This window comes from Syngnathus floridae, chromosome 5 (genome assembly GCF_059516105.1).
Source record: "Syngnathus floridae isolate MCC-2025c chromosome 5, RoL_Sflo_1.0, whole genome shotgun sequence".
Classification (NCBI taxonomy): Eukaryota; Metazoa; Chordata; class Actinopteri; order Syngnathiformes; family Syngnathidae; genus Syngnathus; species Syngnathus floridae.
In genome coordinates this window covers 21,008,245-21,028,575 of record NC_142417.1, presented here as the reverse complement: position 1 = coordinate 21,028,575, position 20,331 = coordinate 21,008,245, and the positions used below count along the sequence as shown (strand labels likewise).

Here is a 20,331-nt window from a genome sequence, read left to right as displayed (position 1 = left end):
CACTTGAGTTCAATTTGGTATTTTGGTCAAAAGCGCATGTGGTGAAATTCCACAAAGTAGGATGGGCAAACACATTTCTTTAAACTATGAGTGTCAATTGGGCTCTCGAAATGGCAGGGAAAAGATGCACAGCAAAACGAAAATACGTAGATGAACACAGGACGTTTTAATCAGAGTGGGAAAGTTTCTATTTTTTGTTGAACGTGATGGCAAACCATTCTGCCTGATATGTCAGACCTCAGCGCATTTCAAAGATTCAAATCTTCAGCGCCATGCACTTCAGCTCACTCCATGCTAACATTGATCAGGCGTCGAACCCGCATCATCATGCTTAAGAGGTGGCCATGCTAACCAGTGCGCCATTATGTCAACGCATAATAACTAAGTCTACTGGTCAAAACAGCGGTTACTATATGACGTCGCTACGTCGTGGTCACGTGACGCAGACAAGACGTCAATGGACGTGGGCAGAGTTAACTTGTTTAAAAGGGAGTAGGCAGAAGAAATATTTAATTTATTTAAATCTATTTTGAGTGCACACCATTATGCCAATGCATAACAACTGTAAATCTACTAAACAAAACAGCGGTTGCTATATGACATCTGCCACGTCGTGGTCACGTGACATACGTGACGTCGATGGGCGTAACTTTCGCCGGAATTCAAATCCGCGGGGAGAGTTAACTTGTTTAAAAGAGAGTGGGCAGAAGAATTATTTAATTTATTTAAATCTATTTGGTGTGTGCGCCATTATGTCAATGCATAACAACTGTAAGTCTACTAAACAAAACAGCGGTTGCTATTTGACGTCTGCCACGTCGTGGTCACGTGACGCGGACGTGACGTCGACGCCTACTTTACATCCCACCGATCACAGGACTCCTCGGCTGCATAACCGTGCCCCCTTCCCAACCAATCGGATTTGCTATACGCGAAAACGACGCCAATGGAAAGAGCTTCCGCCCAAATTTAAATCCGTGGGCGTGGCTCGCAGCAGGAAGTAGGAAAATGGCGGCGATGTTGACAAAGACACAGCGGATGGTAACATACGACTAACAAGAGAAATATTTTTATTTTCTGCTTGCAACTGGACCGTCCAGAGCGTACACGGTAAGTACAACTCATCGTTTTTAAAAAGAAGTACTTTTGTTGCCCTGAAAAGCGAGTGAGCGTGGCGTTTGTGGGGGGACGTCGAATTTCGACGATTCTTTCTGGTCAACGGTTGTAAATGATTGTGTTGATTAAAAAAGAAAACTTGATGTAACTCTACTTTTAACTGCCGTTTCAGATAGATTTGGAATTGCATCACATCCAATTTTGCCTAGAGCGTACACGGTAAGTAACACTCGTTGTGTTTAAGGAGATTTACGTTTGTAATAGCAGAAGTGTAGCCGCGTTGCGTTGTACGTGTGAATGTTGGTCCGGGCGAAATGTTAATGTTTAATTTCATTCCTTTAGGTTCCACGGTGTTTGTTGGCTGCAAGTTTTCCACTGCAAGAAGAGGCTCATATCATTGACCAGGAGCGAGCTACAATGGTGAGTAGCCATAACATTTATGTTAAACACTTCCTATTTCATGTCTAACAGTACTTGATTTAACAAATAACCATAAATAAATACAGTGTGGGCACTGAAGTTAACATATGTGATTATACTGCCTAATCTGTCACCGAGTAGATTGTTGCAAAGTAATATAAGATCCAAAGTTGTAATTCAGAATAGTTTTCAAAAGAAGGCCATTAGAATTATATACAAGTCTGATTACCCCGAACAAGCTATTAATTAAATCACAAATTCTTCAATTCAAAGATTTGGTAGATTATCAGACAAATAATGTCTAACAGTAATTGATTTAACACATCACGATAAGTAGATTGAGTGTGGGCACTCTCAAGTTAACATATGTGATTATACTGCCTAATCTGTTACAGAGTATGTTGTTGCCAAGTAATGTAGAATAGATCCAAAGTAGTAATCCAGAATAGTTTTGAAGAGGCCATTAGAATGATAAACAAATCTGATTACCTTGAACATAATAACAAGCTAAGTGTTTAATATGTCCTATGAAGTCAAAATTGGGCACCATCATGTGGTGAAATTTGGAATTGCATCACATCCAATTTTGCCTGGGAACAAACAGATTACATAAATCTTAGTTTTGAATAAGCCACTCCTTCTCAAACAAGTAAACTCTGCCCATTTTGCGCAGTAGATGTTCTGTTAATATCTAGTATTTATACAAAGTCATAATTTAAATTGCTTTCAACCTTCATTCATCGGTTCAACCAACATTACTCGCTCTTCTTACCAACTTGTATTGATTTAACTAAGCGTTTAATACTTCCTATCAGGTCTCAAATCGAGATTTGGCAAAATACAATTTCAGCAAATCCAATTTTGCCAGGGAACAAAAATAGATTAAATAAACTAAATAAGTCCTCTTCCCATTAAATAAATCAGAAAAGTCTGTCTTGTAACCAGTCCTCTTCAAACAAGTAAAGTCTGCCCATTTTGTGCCGTAGATTTTGTGTCTATGCCTAGTATTTAAACAAAATCATAATTTAAACGACTTCTTTCCTTCATTCACTTTGGAAATTTGGAATTGCAGCAAATCGAATTTTGCCAGGGAACAAAAATAGATCAATTAAACTAAATAAGTCTTCTTCCCATAAAATAAATTAAAAAAGTCTGTCTTGTAACCAGTCCTTTTCAAACAAGTAAAGTCTGCCCATTTTGTGCCGTCGATTTTGTGTTAATGCCTAGTATTTATACAAAATCATAATTTAAAGGACTTCATTCCTTCATTCACTTTGGAAATTTGGAATTGCAGCACATCAAATTTTGCCTGGGAAGAAAAGTAGATTAAATAAATTTAATAAGTCTTACTACTTCCCATTAAATAAATTAAATACGTCTTACTTGTTCCCACTCCTTTACAAAAAAGTAGTTTAAAACGAGGTCCCTTCACTCAACCTTTAACCCTATTTATTCACCTTCTAGGCTAAGTGTTAAAGGCTAAGTGTTAAAGGCTAAGTGTTAAAGGCTAAGTGTTAAAGGCTAAGTGTTAGAGGCTAAGTGCCAGAGGCTAGGCGCCAGAGGCGAGTTTTTGTGGGCTGAAGTTTTAGTGGGGTTAGTGTGAATACAATCCAAAAGAATACAACAGAATACAATACAATAGAATATAATACATAGATTAAATTCAATAGCTCTTACTACTTCCCATTAAATAAATTAAATACGTCTTACTTGTTCCCAATCCTTTTCAAAAAAGTAGTTTAAAACGAGGGCCCTTCACTCAACCTTTAACCTCAACCCCGCACGTCACATTGTGTTGTATCTGTGAATGTTGGTTGTGGCCAAATGATAGTTTTCTTTCATTCGTTTAGGTTCCACGGTGTTTGTTGGCTATGTTTTCCACTGTCAGAAGGATGAAAATACAAAGTACAACGCTTGGACGTGGGCGAAGACGTCACCGGTGAGTCCTTCCTTCCTATTTATTTACCTTCTAGATGCTAGAGGCTAAGTGTTAGAGGCTAAGTGTTAGAGGCTAAGTGTTAAACACAATACGAACAACACAACGATACTGCACTGAACAACACGATACCGCACTGAGAAACACGATACCGCACTGAACAACACGATACCGCACTGAACAACACCATGCCGCACTGAACACCATGCCACACTGAACAACACCATCCCGCACTGAACAACACCATGCCGCACTAAACAACACCATGCCGCACTGAAATACACCATGCCTCACTGAACGACACCATGCCGCACTGAAAGACACCATGCCGCACTGAACGACACCATGCCGCACTGAAAGATACCATCCCGCACTGAACACCATGCCGCACTGAACAACACCATCCTGCACTGAACAACACCATCCCGCACTGAACAACACCATGCCGCACTGAACAACATTATGCCGCACTGAACATTATGCCGCACTGAACAACACCATGCCGCACTGAACAACACCATGCCGCACTGAACAACATTATGCCGCACTGAACAACACCATGCCGCACTGAACAACACCATGCCGCACTGAACAACACCATGCCGCACTGAACAACATTATGCCGCACTGAACAACACCATGCCGCACTGAACAACACCATCCTGCACTGAACAACACCATTCCGCATTGAACACCATGCCGCACTGAACAACACCATCCCGCACTGAACAACACCATCCCGCACTGAACAACACCATGCCGCACTGAACAACATTATGCCGCACTGAACAACATTATGCCGCACTGAACAACACCATGCCGCACTGAACAACACCATGCCGCACTGAACAACACCATGCCGCACTGAACAACATTATAACGCACTGAACAACACCATCCCGCACTGAACAACACCATGCCGCACTAAACAACATTATGCCGCACTGAACAACATTATGCCGAAATGAACAACACCATGCCGCACTGAACAACACCATGCCGCACTGAACAACACCATCCTGCACTGAACAACACCATCCCGCACTGAACAACACCATGCCGCACTGAACAACACCATGCCGCACTGAACAACACCATGCCGCAATGAACAACACCATCCCGCACTGAACAACATTATGCCGCACTGAACAACATTATGCCGCACTGAACAACATTATGCCGCACTGAACAACACCATGCCGCACTGAACAACACCATCCTGCACTGAACAACACCATCCCGCACTGAACAACACCATGCCGCACTGAACAACATTATGGCGCACTGAACAACATTATGCCGCACTGAACAACACCATGCCGCACTGAACAACACCATGCCGCACTGAACAACACCATGCCGCAATGAACAACACCATCCCGCACTGAACAACACCATGCCGCACTGAGCAACACCATGCCGCACTGAACAACACCATCCTGCACTGAACAACACCATGCCGCACTGAACAACACCATTCCGCACTGAACAACACCATGCCGCACTGAACAACATTACGCCGCACTGAACAACACCATGCCGCACTGAACAACACCATGCCGCACTGAACAACACCATGCTGCACTGAACAACATTATGCTGCACTGAACAACACGATCCTGCATTGAACAACACCATGCCGCACTGAACAACACCATCCTGCACTGAACAACACCATCCTGCACTGAACAACACCACCCCGCACTGAACAACACGATCCCGCATTGAACACCATCCCGCACTGAACAACACCATGCCGCACTGAACAACACCATTCCGCACTGAACAACACCATGCCGCACTGAACAACACCATGCCGCACTGAACAACACCATGCCGCACTGAACAACACCATGCCGCACTGAACAACATTATGCCGCACTGAACAACACCATGCCGCACTGAACAACACCATCCCGCACTGAACAACACCATGCCGCATTGAACAACACCATGCCGCACTGAACAACACCATCCTGCACTGAACAACACCATCCCGCACTAAACAACACCATGCCGCACTGAACAACATTATGGCGCACTGGACAACATTATGCCGCACTGAACAACACCATGCCGCACTGAACAACACCATGCCGCACTGAACAACACCATGCCGCACTGAACAACACCATGCCGCACTGAACAACATTATGCCGCACTGAACAACACCATGCCGCACTGAACAACACCATGCCGCACTGAACAACACGATCCCGCATTGAACAACACCATCCTGCACTGAACAACACCATGCCGCACTGAACAACACCATGCCGCACTGAACAACACCATTCCGCACTGAACAACACCATGCCGCACTGAACGACACCATCCTGCACTGAACAACACCATCCCGCACTGAACAACACCATGCCGCATTAAACAACACCATGCCGCACTGAACAACACCATCCTGCACTGAACAACACCATGCCGCACTGAACAACACCATGCCGCACTGAACAACACCATGCCGCACTGAACAACATTATGCCGCACTGAACAACATTATGCCGCACTAAACAACATTATGTCGCACTGAACAACACCATGCCGCACTGAACAACACCATGCTGCACTGAACAACATTATGCCGCACTGAACAACACGATCCCGCATTGAACAACACCATCCCGCAGTGAACAACACCATGCCGCATTGAACAACACCATGCCGCACTGAACAACACCATGCTGCACTGAACAACATTATGCTGCACTGAACAACACGATCCTGCATTGAACAACACCATGCCGCACTGAACAACACCATCCTGCACTGAACAACACCATGCCGCACTGAACAACACCATGCCGCACTGAACAACATTATGCCGCACTGAAAAACACCATGCCGCACTGAACAACACCATCCCGCACTGAACAACACCATGCCGCATTGAACAACACCATGCCGCACTGAACAACACCATGCTGCACTGAACAACATTATGCTGCACTGAACAACATTATGCTGCACTGAACAACACGATCCTGCATTGAACAACACCATGCCGCACTGAACAACACCATCCTGCACTGAACAACACCATCCTGCACTGAACAACACCACCCCGCACTGAACAACACGATCCCGCATTGAACAACACCATCCCGCACTGAACAACACCATGCCGCACTGAACAACACCATTCCGCACTGAACAACACCATGCCGCACTGAACAACACCATGCCGCACTGAACAACACCATGCCGCACTGAACAACACCATGCCGCACTGAACAACATTATGCCGCACTGAACAACACCATGCCGCACTGAACAACACCATCCCGCACTGAACAACACCATGCCGCATTGAACAACACCATGCCGCACTGAACAACACCATCCTGCACTGAACAACACCATCCCGCACTAAACAACACCATGCCGCACTGAACAACATTATGGCGCACTGGACAACATTATGCCGCACTGAACAACACCATGCCGCACTGAACAACACCATGCCGCACTGAACAACACCATGCCGCACTGAACAACACCATGCCGCACTGAACAACATTATGCCGCACTGAACAACACCATGCCGCACTGAACAACACCATGCCGCACTGAACAACACGATCCCGCATTGAACAACACCATCCTGCACTGAACAACACCATGCCGCACTGAACAACACCATGCCGCACTGAACAACACCATTCCGCACTGAACAACACCATGCCGCACTGAACAACACCATCCTGCACTGAACAACACCATCCCGCACTGAACAACACCATGCCGCATTGAACAACACCATGCCGCACTGAACAACACCATCCTGCACTGAACAACACCATGCCGCACTGAACAACACCATGCCGCACTGAACAACACCATGCCGCACTGAACAACATTATGCCGCACTGAACAACATTATGCCGCACTAAACAACATTATGTCGCACTGAACAACACCATGCCGCACTGAACAACACCATGCTGCACTGAACAACATTATGCCGCACTGAACAACACGATCCCGCATTGAACAACACCATCCCGCAGTGAACAACACCATGCCGCATTGAACAACACCATGCCGCACTGAACAACACCATGCTGCACTGAACAACATTATGCTGCACTGAACAACACGATCCTGCATTGAACAACACCATGCCGCACTGAACAACACCATCCTGCACTGAACAACACCTTTCCACACTGAACAACACCATGCCGCACTGAACAACATTATGCCGCACTGAACAACACCATGCCGCACTGAACAACACCATGCCGCACTGAACAACACCATGCCGCACTGAACAACACCATGCCGCAATGAACAACACCATCCCGCACTGAACAACACCATGCCGCATTGAACAACACCATGCCGCACTGAACAACACCATCCCGCACTGAACAACACCACCCCGCACTGAACAACACGATCCCGCATTGAACAACACCATCCCGGACTGAACAACACCATGCCGCACTGAACAACACCATTCCGCACTGAACAACACCATGCCGCACTGAACAACACCATGCCGCACTGAACAACACCATGCCGCACTGAACAACACCATGCCGCACTGAACAACATTATGCCGCACTGAACAACACCATGCCGCACTGAACAACACCATCCCGCACTGAACAACACCATGCCGCATTGAACAACACCATGCCGCACTGAACAACACCATCCTGCACTGAACAACACCATCCCGCACTGAACAACACCATGCCGCACTGAACAACATTATGGCGCACTGAACAACATTATGCCGCACTGAACAACACCATGCCGCACTGAACAACACCATGCCGCACTGAACAACACCATGCCGCACTGAACAACATTATGCCGCACTGAACAACATTATGCCGCACTGAACAACACCATGCCGCACTGAACAACACCATGCCGCACTGAACAACACCATGCCGCACTGAACAACACGACGTCGCACTGAACAACACGACGCCGCACAGAACAACACGACGCCGCACAGAATAACACAATACCGCACAGAACAACACAATACCGCACAAACAGTTTTAGATAATATTACGTCGCAGTCATGTGACGCGGACATGACGTCAATAGGCGGAACTCACGGCAAAATTATAATCCGTGGGCGTGGCTTGCAACAGGAAGTAGGAAAGCGGCAGTTCTGGCAAACAAGACACAGCTGTTAGTAACACGATGACTAACAAGGCAAATATTTTTGTTTTCAACTTGCAACTTGACCGTCTAGAGCGTACAAGGTAATTACAACTGTTTTTTTTTAGCCCTGAAAAGCGAGGGAGTGTGGCGTTTGGGAGGAATGTCGAACTCGGCGTCTGCTTCCAGCCACAGACGCCAAATTTCGACGATTATTTCGACTGGTCAACGGTTGTAAATTATTGCGTTGACTAAAAACTTTATTTAACTCTACTCTTAACTTTGCCGTTTCAGATATGCGGGTATTACACCGCGGAAATGACGTCAATAGGCTGAACTCTCGCCAAAATTCAAATCTGTGGGCGCAATGGCCTTGAGCGAGACACCGGATACAAACACGACGATTATCAACAGAAATATCTTTATTTTCCGCTTGCAAGTGGACCGTCTAGAGCGTACACGGTAAGTACAACTCATTGTGTTTAAAAAGATTTACGTTTGTGTAGTTTGCGTTGCGTTGTATCTGTGAATGTTGGTTGAGGCTAAATGTTAATGTTTAATTTCATTCCTTTAGGTTCCACGGTGTTTGTTGGCTGTATGTTTTCCACTGCAAGAAGAGGCTCGTATCATTGACCAGCAGGAGCTACAATGGTGAGTACCCCTTTCGTCTTCCATTTATGTTAAACACTTCCTATTTCATGTCTAACAGTACTCGATTTAACAAATAACCATAAATAAATACAGTGTGGGCAGTCACGTTAACATATGTGATTATCCTGCCTAATATGTTTATCACAAATATGTCACTAATCACTAATATGTTTATTTGTTTATCACAACACCTTTGGACCTTCAGCAATCGATTATTTACCTTCATCTACATAGAGACAGAACGATGGTGTCTTAAACATCTCATTCATTTCACCAAATAACTTCACGCAGGTGGATAACGGCCGTCTCGGTCACGCTATGTTGCGTGATGCAGTTTTGAAGAACCAAATGCATTTATTCAATGAATAAGTCAAGCTAGTTCTATGTTTATGATGTTGTAAGTTACGGTACCGATTGAAGTTGAGTTCGAAGCCAGTGGAAAACAGCGCTGCGTTTGTGCTCTCCAGGTACAAATGTTGTGATCTCTGACTGACGACCGGGCGAGACTCGAGGAAGAGATGTCCAAACGAGCTCCGGCAGGGCGGGCCAAGGCGGAGCGAACGGACGCCCTTCAGGCCGCCAATGACGAGCTGAGAACCAAACTGATGGACGTCCAGTTAGAACTTCAGCAGGAGAAGAACAAGGTGAAAACCTCAACAGACAGACACTGCCTGCCTCCCTGCCTGCCTCCCTGCCTGCCTCCCTGCCTGCCTCCCTCCCTCCCAGTTTTCCCGATGTAGATTAGACATGCGTGTGCCATGACTGTGTCAGCCTACATCAACAAATGCACCGAGGACGTCAGCACCACTAAGAATATCATCACCCGGGGCAACCAACGACCCTGGATGACTGAGGAGGTACGTCAAACGCTACGAGCGTGGAACTCTGCCTTCAAGTCTGGCGACAAGGAGACACTGAGGACAGCGAGAGCCAACTTGAACCGTGCCATCAGGATAGCGAAGCGAGACCGCAGTCGAAAATTTCAGGATCGTTTCCACGACGTCAAAAACATCAGGAGTATGTGGCAAGGCATACGGGCGATTACAGACTACAACTCACCCTCCCCCCCCCCGGTGGGTGTAGTTGATGCTGACTTTCTAAATGGTCTAAATAACTTCTTTGGGAGGTTCGAGGCACTAAACGGCACTCCAGCAGTTAAAACTGTCCCCCATCAGGAAGAGGAGGTACTCTGCCTTGACTCCGCCGATGTGTTGAAGACCCTGAGGAGAGTCAACCCCTGTAAGGCCCCTGGCCCCGACAACATTCCTGGGCGTGTGTTCAGGGAATGTGCAAGTCATCTGGCTGGGGTCATCACAGACATTTTTAACACCTCGCTGGGCCAAGCCACAGTGCCGGCGTGCTTTAAGACTGCCTCCATCATTCCGGTGCCGAAGAAACCTCAAATCACCTCATTTAATGATTACCGGCCTGTTGCACTGACTCCGGTTATGATGAAGTGCTTCGAAAGGCTGCTTAAAGGTCACATCGTTTCCAGACTCCCCCTATTATTTGACCCGTTCCAGTTTGCCGACCGGCAAAACCGCTCCACTCAGGACGCCATCTCCTCCGTTCTTCACCTGAGCCTGGCTCACCTGGAGGAGAAGAACACCCATGTGCGGAGGCTGTTCCTGGACTTCAGCTCAGCGTTTAACACCATCATCCCACAGCATCTGGTAGGAAAATTGGAACACCTGGGCTTCAACACCCCCCTTCGCAACTGGCTGCTAGACTTCCTCACCAACAGACCTCAGTCAGTCCGGGTCGGACAGAACACCTCTGATGTCATCACCCTCAGCACAGGCTCCCTTCAGGGCTGCGTCCTGAGCCCCCTGCTGTGCACCCTGATGACACACGACTGCGTCCTCAGGTTCACCACCAATCACATCGTGAAGTCAGCAGACGACACAACGGTGGTGGGGCTCATCAGAGACAACAACGACCTGGACTACAGAGAGGAGGTGGAGCAGCTGGTGGGCTGGTGCAGAGAAAACAGCCTGATCCTGAATGAGGAGAAGATGAAGGAGATCATCGTCGACTTCAGGAAAAAACAGCCTCACCACGCTCCACTGATCATCAACAGCTCAGCTGTGGAGGTGGTCAGCACCACCAAATTCCTGGGGGTCCACATCACAGAAGACCTCACCTGGACTATGAACACTACGGCACTGGTCAAGAGGGCACAGAAGCGCTTGTACTTCCTGCGGAGGATGAGGAGAGCCCACCTGCCCCCACCCATCATGAGGACGTTCTACAGGAGCACCATAGAGAGCATTCTGACAAGCTGTCTCTCTGTGTGGTGTGGAGGCTGCACCGCCTCCGATTGGAAGAACGTGAGGAGAGTGGTGAGGACAGCAGAGAGGATCATAGGGGCTCCTCTTCCCTCCATTCAGGACATTTCATCTCAGCGCTGCATGTCCCGTGCCCGTAACATCATCAATGACCCATCACACCCCCACCATGGACTGTTCTCCCTGCTGCCCTCTGGGAAGAGGTTTGCAGCATCCGCTGCAGGTCCACCAGGTTCTGCAACAGCTTTTTCCCTGCTGTCATCAGACTGTTGAACACTAGAACTGTTGAGCTCTAAACTGAACTCTGCATCACACATTCACAGAACTGTACTTTATGACACTACGGACCTCTATCTTGCACTATCTCGCACTACCAACTTTACTGAACTTGTATAAACCCTTTAAATAGAAGTTTAATACATGGTTTAGCATTCCTCTGCACACTCTTGAATACTGTTTTGCCTACTTGCACTATTGCATAATTATCACTGCTGCACTTTATACTTATTTTTAATATATATATATATATATATATATATATAGTATATATGTATATATATATATTTTCATAGGGTATGTTACTTCTATTCAACTGCAATATCACTACTTTGTTGTAAGACGTATGCAACGGAATTTCGTTTTGTATGCACCATGTGCAGACAAGATGACAATAAAGTTTGTCTAAGTCTAAGTCTAAGTCATGTCAGGTCAGCTGTCTGGAGAGAGAGAGAAGTCAGGACCTGCGGGCGGAGCACCACCGTGCCACCGCCGCCATGACGGAACTCAAAAGCAAACTCCATGAGGAGAAGCAGAAAGAGTTAGCCATTACCAGGGAGACATTACTGCGGCAGCATGAAATGGAGCTGATGAGAGTGATCAAAATCAAAGATGGAGAGATCCAGCGACTGAATGCCTTGGTCCTCAGCCTGAGGGACGGCTCCATGGACAAGGTGATCCGCTCTATCCGTGTCTGACTATCGGCACGCCACGTCGGGCTTCGATGCGGCCGCTACCGTATTGTGTAGCTTGTCCCCAGTAAGCGTCGCGGCGCTCCGTTGCGGTCTCAACGGCCCGGTGTGGCGCAATGTCTGCTCAGGTGAGGAGGGGGGGCGCTTTGCTGGCGGAGGTGGAGGAGACGCGGCGGTGTCGGGAGACCGAGCGGTGTCGCCTCCACCAGGAGCGCGGAAGAAGCCCTGGCAGCGGCCCAGCAGGCCTGGCAGTCCCGAGCGGCCGAGCTCCGATCGGCTCATCACCAGCATCGGGAGGAGCTGAGCCGAACCAAGAGAGACTGCGAGAGGGAGATCCGCCGACTGGTAGGACTGATCAGATGCGCGGTGCGTGGCTATGTTCCCAATTTCGTTGTATACCTGCAGTGCAATGACACCTAAGGCATTCTATTCTATTCTATTTCACAAGAAGAAAATGTCCGGTTGCTCGCTTCGCTTTTGTCACAGCAAAGGTGTTCTAGTCGATTCAAGAAAAAAATTGGCCGGTTGCTCTCTTTGTTTTTGTCACAATTCTGGCAAATGAGTTTGCCCGCCTGCCTGAGCGCTCCCCGTTTGTACATCCAGACGGATGAGATCAAGCTGAAAGACAGAGCGGTTAGTGTTTTGGATGAAGCCCTGGGGCCGGCCACGTCCACCGCCTTCAGCTGCAGACTCAGGCTGCCGAGCAGCAGATCGCTGCCCTGAGGGATTCCCAAAGGGCGGGCCTAAACTACCCTGGAAGTGGGGTCAACGCCGCTACTAGCAATCCTCTTCATTGCGTAAGCCACCTCATCACACACTTGCAGTACGCATGACTTAGTTCGTTGCTGGAGGAAGGTAGCACAAAAACAGTTTTGAACTTTGAACGAGTGCTTGTGTGTGTGTGTTGCGGGGCGTTTTCAGTCTCAGGAGGATCGGGACACGCGACGGTTTCATCTGAAAATCGCTGAGCTCAGCGCAGTCATCAGGAAACTGGAGGATCGAAACGCCCTGCTTTCTGAAGAGCGCAATGAACTGGTAATTTATTGACGGCACGCTTGAAGGTTTGCGCTACGTTTGATGCGCGCCATCCAGCGAGGCACCCATTGCGCTTGCTTATTAGTTGAGCGGCGCGGCGAGTCGGTTGCCTGGTAGATGTCTTTTATTGGGAGCCAAAGCCACGATTCCGTTCAAACCGATGCAAAAGGAATGGATACGTTCTGGCCCGCGTGTTGTGCGTCTTTCACATCCCGCACTTCATGCTTGCAGCTAAAGCGACTGAGAGAAACAGAAAGCCAGTTTCTGCCACTCCTGTACAAAAACAAACGCCTGAGCAGGAAGAATGAAGAACTCTCGCTGGTGCTGTGTCGCCTTGAAAACAAAGTGCGCTTTGTCACCCAGGAGAACGAGGAGATGGCAAGCTTGGTAAGTCGACGCGGACAACGGCGGCGTGCCAACAGAGTCCACTGCATTTGTGTTCCACAGAGAAGGCCTAGTTCGCTCAATGACCTGGACCGCGGTTGCGGCCAGCAGGACGGTGAAATGGAGTTCCTTCAAGTTGTGGAGCAGCGGCACATCATCGACGACTTGTCCAAGGTATTCAGGCAGGCGACTCGGTGCACGTACGGCAGCGCCGCGCTCGCTCGCTGTCGCCAGGAAACCTTTTCCGTCCAAAGCTTGGCCGGCGGCCGCCATCCAAAAAATTGGCCCCTTAAATTCCGACCTTTCAAGCAGGAGCATTGTGCGCACGCGTTTGAACACGCTTTAGACTTGTTTTGCCGTTTTCAGCAGCTCAAAGCTCCCGTTTTGTCAGCGCCTTTGCCACTCGCTGTGCGCTGAAAACGACGGACTTGCCCGGCTGCTCAGCCCGTCAACCATGAGCCGCGAGCGCGACGTCATTGTCCGTAGGCAGCTAGTGGCAAAATGCACCCTGTTAGAGTTGCGCTCGCTCCAACTTATTTTGCAAGAACCACACGGGAGACAAGTAAGTTCTTTTGGACACCTGCAGGTGGAGAGTCCATCCGTTGTACGAATGAAGTCTGACTCTCGGCTCCTGCACGAGCATTTTAATTAAGAGAAACAGGGTGGGTGTAAGAGTGGATTGAATAGAGGAAGCCCTTGACCTCTAGTCAAAACATAGCAAGGGGTGTTTTACGACTTTGTGTAGGAAGGGATAAGCGATAGGGATAAATAAGGGATAAATAATATTATTTATTACAGGTCGCAGTCAAAGTCAAAGCAACACAATGATACGATAAAGATAATCTGGAAAACCCTGACACACCCTGTAGTTGTCACTTTTGGAAAAGACGAGCGTCCCTCCAATCATCGCCGGTGACGTGTTTTTCAGGCTCTGGAGACAGGAGCTCATGTCAGAAATGTCATTGTGAGTCGCGTTTGTTTCTGCGCCGGAGCCGTTCGTTCCCTTTGCATCCAAAGAATCTCAAAGGCGGATTATTTGTGTCGACAGGAGAGAGATTTGCTGCTACGATACCGACGTCGAGAATCTCTGAGGAGGAACAAAGCGTGAGGTCCTGCAAGGTGAGTCTGTTTGTTTGCGGCTGCTTGGTGTTGCGCAAGATGAAATGGCCTTTTTCTCGCTATCGTTCCTCTCGTCGATTCATCGTGAGGTGTCGCTTCAGTTTGTTCAGAGAGATGTTCGCTTCCGCGCCCGCAGGTCATCGAAACATTTTACGGCTACGACGAAGACGTGTTGGTGGACTCGGACGGATCGTCCTTGTCTTTTCACACCGACAGAACCCCCGACACGGAACCCGAAGAGGTAGCCCGCCATTTCTGCCAGCGTATTGGCACCAAACATTCCTCTTCAGCCTGGAATCGGACTCGTCTTTGCGTCGCGGGTGCTTTGTCGCCGGTCTGACTGATTCTGGTACTAGTGCTGTGTTGCATTGGTGTGTGCATGAAGAGGCGGAGCTTCGCTACCGCCAGCTGACGCAAGAATATCAAGCGCTGCAACGAGCCTACGCTCTGCTAGCCCAGACCAGCGAAAGGGGACTACGACGCCGAGAAGGAGATCAAGGTGGCGCCCCTTCCCGCAACCCCCGGCCGGGTCGCAGCCTCCCCGTTCTCACCCAGCCTCGGGTGTTCTCTGGTCTGAAAGGAGGAGGAGGAGCCTCCCTCCTCCTCCTTTCAGACCAGAGAAAAGCTGATGGTAGAAATGGGTCACTATCAAAGCAGAGTAGCAGATCTGGAGTCAGCGCTGAAGCAACAAGGACAGGTAAGCTCATCAATGAGCACACCTTTTTCTCAGACAAAATAGCTACATTCTTCAGTCACTCATCCGTCTGGCATTACTGGACCAACCCCCCCCCCCCCCCCCCCCCCGAACGTGGCTGGGAAAATGCGGAGAAAAGCAAATGTCATTTTCCAGTCAACCAAAGAATTTGTGGATGAAAATGACACAACATTCCAAAGCTGTCCACGCGTTTGTCTCTTCTAGAATGTCAAGTGGGTGGAGGAGAAGCAGCTGCTGCGTCAGAGCAATCAGCAGTTGGCCGAAAAGGTGACGGAAAGAAAGGCGCTGGGCGGAGTCGCTTGGCGTCACACCTGTCGGGAAGCCCCGCAGATGAGGTCTGACTGTCTTTTCAGGTCAGGCGGATGGAGGCGGAAGAAGCGCGTCTGAAAGAGCACATCCAGGATATCCGAGACCAAAACGAACTGCTTGAGTTCCGCATCCTGGAGCTGGAGGTGGGAAGACTCGCACAAGCGTGTTGAGGCCAGAGATGTGACGGACGGACGGACGGACGGACGGACGGATGCATGCCTCTGCCTTTCAGGAGAGGGAGTGGCGCTCCCCCGTCTTGAAGTTTCTGCAAGTCCGTTTCCCAGACGGCCTCAGCCCTTTGCAGATCTACTGCGAGGCCGAGGGCGTGAGCGTACGTAAGGCGTCCCTCGCAACCCTAACCTTAACCCGAGGTCCCAGAACACCTTACATTGCTCCTTGCGCCTTTCCCCCGGACATCGTCATCAGTGATCTGATGAAGAAGCTGGACATCCTGGGCTATAACGCCGTAAGTGTATGTCGAACTCCTTATGTTCGCACTCCACGAGACTCGGCGGCTCAAATGTGACTTTTGGAAGGCTTTGCGCTGAAAGAAGCTTGTTGACGCTGTGCCTTTGGGCTCTTGCAGAATCTCACCAACGAGGAGCAGGTGGTCGTGATTCACGCCAGGACCCTTCTCACCCTAGCCGAGAAGGTAACGCGCACGTCCACGCACGCTCTCGCATTCTGCTTATGTGACAGCAGCCTTTCCTCAGTGGTTAGAATACATCAAAGAGACCAAGTCAGCACTTCAACAGAAGATGTTGGACATTGAAAGTGAGAAGGTAGACAGACACGCGACATCAGCCAAGGGGAACTCCGGCAATGTGCCCCAACAATTCTGACCTTGAGCTGTGCTAGGATATGTTCTGCAAGCAGAAGGGCTACCTGGATGAAGAGTTGGACTTCAGGAAGTGTTCCATGGACCAGGCTCATAAGGTAAGCCGCCCTCAAATCTCCCGCCGGACCACTGATGGACGAGGATTGCGGCCCAGAGGATCCTGGAGCTGGAGGCCATGTTGTACGAGGCGCTACCGCAGCGGGACTGCCCCGCCACGGACGGCGAAAAAGCCAGCCACGCTGGCGTGAATGACGTGCTGACGGCGGATCAGAGAGAAGAGCTTAGGAGCGCCGTGGACCAATGGAAGCGAGCCCTGATGTGCGAGTTGAGGGAGCGCGACGCTTGCATCCTCCAAGAGAGAATGGATCTGCTGCACAGCGCGCAACAGGTAAGGGCCCAAAGCCAGCCCGGCACTTACTTGCACGCTTACTGGCTTTTGAATGCCACTTTCCATTTGTCCGTCCTAGAGGAACAAAGAGCTGAAAGAATTCATCGAAGCTCAGAAGAGACAAATCAAACAATTGGAGGAGAAGTTTCTCTTTCTCTTTCTATTCTTCTCCTTGGCCTTCATTCTGTGGCCCTAACACCAGCTGGTGAGTGAGCTCCAGCGGCACCGCACTCGACACCTCCGATACACTGCCAGCCGGTCTCAGACGTTGGCAGACGCTCCGATGCCAACGTATACCCCCCGCCACGGTGACAGAGGCACCGCGTCACACCGGCGCTCATCCAATCAGAAGGCAGGAAAAGCAAATTCACATGCAGGGCACTTTTGAACCAGAAGAGAGCGCCACAAAAAACGGTTGTTGCCCCAAACGCGCACTAAAAAGGGTCAGAATAACAAGAGTCCCACTGGCCAGCCGGGGCCACCCGTCCAGCTGTTTCTTCAGGGGGGAAAAAAATTGGAGTCACCGGTGAGTACATTTTGCATTTAGCTCTGCTTTTCTGCTTCTGTCTTCAAGTGTGTGGCATCCTGCGATCAAAGAGTCAGCCAACCCCAAAGCGGTTGACCTCAACGTCCCACCACCATGCCTACCAGAGCAGGTGACGTGATGCTTTGGACATCCTTCCGTCTCAGATGCCCAAAAGTACTCTTTGCCACATCTGCGGCAATACGGTGTCTTTTCAAAGGTGCAAATAAATCCAGCGTGGGCGGAACACGCACGTCTTCGGTTTTTCCCGCTTTGTTTGTGTGACAGCTGTTGTGAAAATTTTATACAAATAAAGTTGTATAGTACAGGTTTGGCCAAGCCGCAACTCCCGAACCGCATGCGGCTCTTTTATGTTCATATCAATATTTGTGTGTGTGTGTGTGGGGGGGGGGGGGGGGGGGGGGGGGGTTGTGCGTGTTGGCTTCACTTGAGTTCAATTTGGTATTTTGGTCAAAAGCGCATGTGGTGAAATTCCACAAAGTAGGATGGGCAAACACATTTCTTTAAACTATGAGTGTCAATTGGGCTCTCGAAATGGCAGGGAAAAGATGCACAGCAAAACGAAAATACGTAGATGAACACAGGACGTTTTAATCAGAGTGGGAAAGTTTCTATTTTTTGTTGAACGTGATGGCAAACCATTCTGCCTGATATGTCAGACCTCAGCGCATTTCAAAGATTCAAATCTTCAGCGCCATGCACTTCAGCTCACTCCATGCTAACATTGATCAGGCGTCGAACCCGCATCATCATGCTTAAGAGGTGGCCATGCTAACCAGTGCGCCATTATGTCAACGCATAATAACTAAGTCTACTGGTCAAAACAGCGGTTACTATATGACGTCGCTACGTCGTGGTCACGTGACGCAGACAAGACGTCAATGGACGTGGGCAGAGTTAACTTGTTTAAAAGGGAGTAGGCAGAAGAAATATTTAATTTATTTAAATCTATTTTGAGTGCACACCATTATGCCAATGCATAACAACTGTAAATCTACTAAACAAAACAGCGGTTGCTATATGACATCTGCCACGTCGTGGTCACGTGACATACGTGACGTCGATGGGCGTAACTTTCGCCGGAATTCAAATCCGCGGGGAGAGTTAACTTGTTTAAAAGAGAGTGGGCAGAAGAATTATTTAATTTATTTAAATCTATTTGGTGTGTGCGCCATTATGTCAATGCATAACAACTGTAAGTCTACTAAACAAAACAGCGGTTGCTATTTGACGTCTGCCACGTCGTGGTCACGTGACGCGGACGTGACGTCGACGCCTACTTTACATCCCACCGATCACAGGACTCCTCGGCTGCATAATCGTGCCCCCTTCCCAACCAATCGGATTTGCTATACGCGAAAACGACGCCAATGGAAAGAGCTTCCGCCCAAATTTAAATCCGTGGGCGTGGCTCGCAGCAGGAAGTAGGAAAATGGCGGCGATGTTGACAAAGACACAGCGGATGGTAACATACGACTAACAAGAGAAATATTTTTATTTTCTGCTTGCAACTGGACCGTCCAGAGCGTACACGGTAAGTACAACTCATCGTTTTTAAAAAGAAGTACTTTTGTTGCCCTGAAAAGCGAGTGAGCGTGGCGTTTGTGGGGGACGTCGAATTTCGACGATTCTTTCTGGTCAACGGTTGTAAATGATTGTGTTGATTAAAAAAGAAAACTTGATGTAACTCTACTTTTAACTGCCGTTTCAGATAGATTTGGAATTGCATCACATCCAATTTTGCCTAGAGCGTACACGGTAAGTAACACTCGTTGTGTTTAAGGAGATTTACGTTTGTAATAGCAGAAGTGTAGCCGCGTTGCGTTGTACGTGTGAATGTTGGTCCGGGCGAAATGTTAATGTTTAATTTCATTCCTTTAGGTTCCACGGTGTTTGTTGGCTGCAAGTTTTCCACTGCAAGAAGAGGCTCGTATCATTGACCAGGAGCGAGCTACAATGGTGAGTAGCCATAACATTTATGTTAAACACTTCCTATTTCATGTCTAACAGTACTTGATTTAACAAATAACCATAAATAAATACAGTGTGGGCACTGAAGTTAACATATGTGATTATACTGCCTAATCTGTCACCGAGTAGATTGTTGCAAAGTAATATAAGATCCAAAGTTGTAATTCAGAATAGTTTTCAAAAGAAGGCCATTAGAATTATATACAAGTCTGATTACCCCGAACAAGCTATTAATTAAATCACAAATTCTTCAATTCAAAGATTTGGTAGATTATCAGACAAATAATGTCTAACAGTAATTGATTTAACACATCACGATAAGTAGATTGAGTGTGGGCACTCTCAAGTTAACCTATGTGATTATACTGCCTAATCTGTTACAGAGTATGTTGTTGCCAAGTAATGTAGAATAGATCCAAAGTAGTAATCCAGAATAGTTTTGAAGAGGCCATTAGAATGATAAACAAATCTGATTACCTTGAACATAATAACAAGCTAAGTGTTTAATATGTC

General features: G+C 48.2%; 2 long non-coding RNA genes and 1 pseudogene across 2 annotated transcripts; all 3 read left to right on the top strand.

Moving 5' to 3' along the window:
* The first annotated feature begins 420 nt into the window (after positions 1-420).
* LOC148398522 (uncharacterized) lies at positions 421-3,628 on the top strand. The gene is made up of 3 exons (XR_015858714.1): positions 421-1,335; positions 1,459-1,536; positions 3,387-3,628. It is a non-coding gene; the product is annotated as an uncharacterized LOC148398522 (long non-coding RNA).
* Positions 3,629-12,653: 9,025 nt separating this feature from the next.
* LOC148398521 (janus kinase and microtubule-interacting protein 3-like) lies at positions 12,654-18,196 on the top strand (annotated as a pseudogene).
* A 495-nt stretch (positions 18,197-18,691) lies between these two features.
* Positions 18,692-19,808, top strand: LOC148398520 (uncharacterized). The gene is made up of 3 exons (XR_015858754.1): positions 18,692-19,381; positions 19,559-19,605; positions 19,729-19,808. It is a non-coding gene; the product is annotated as an uncharacterized LOC148398520 (long non-coding RNA).
* Positions 19,809-20,331: the final 523 nt, after the last annotated feature.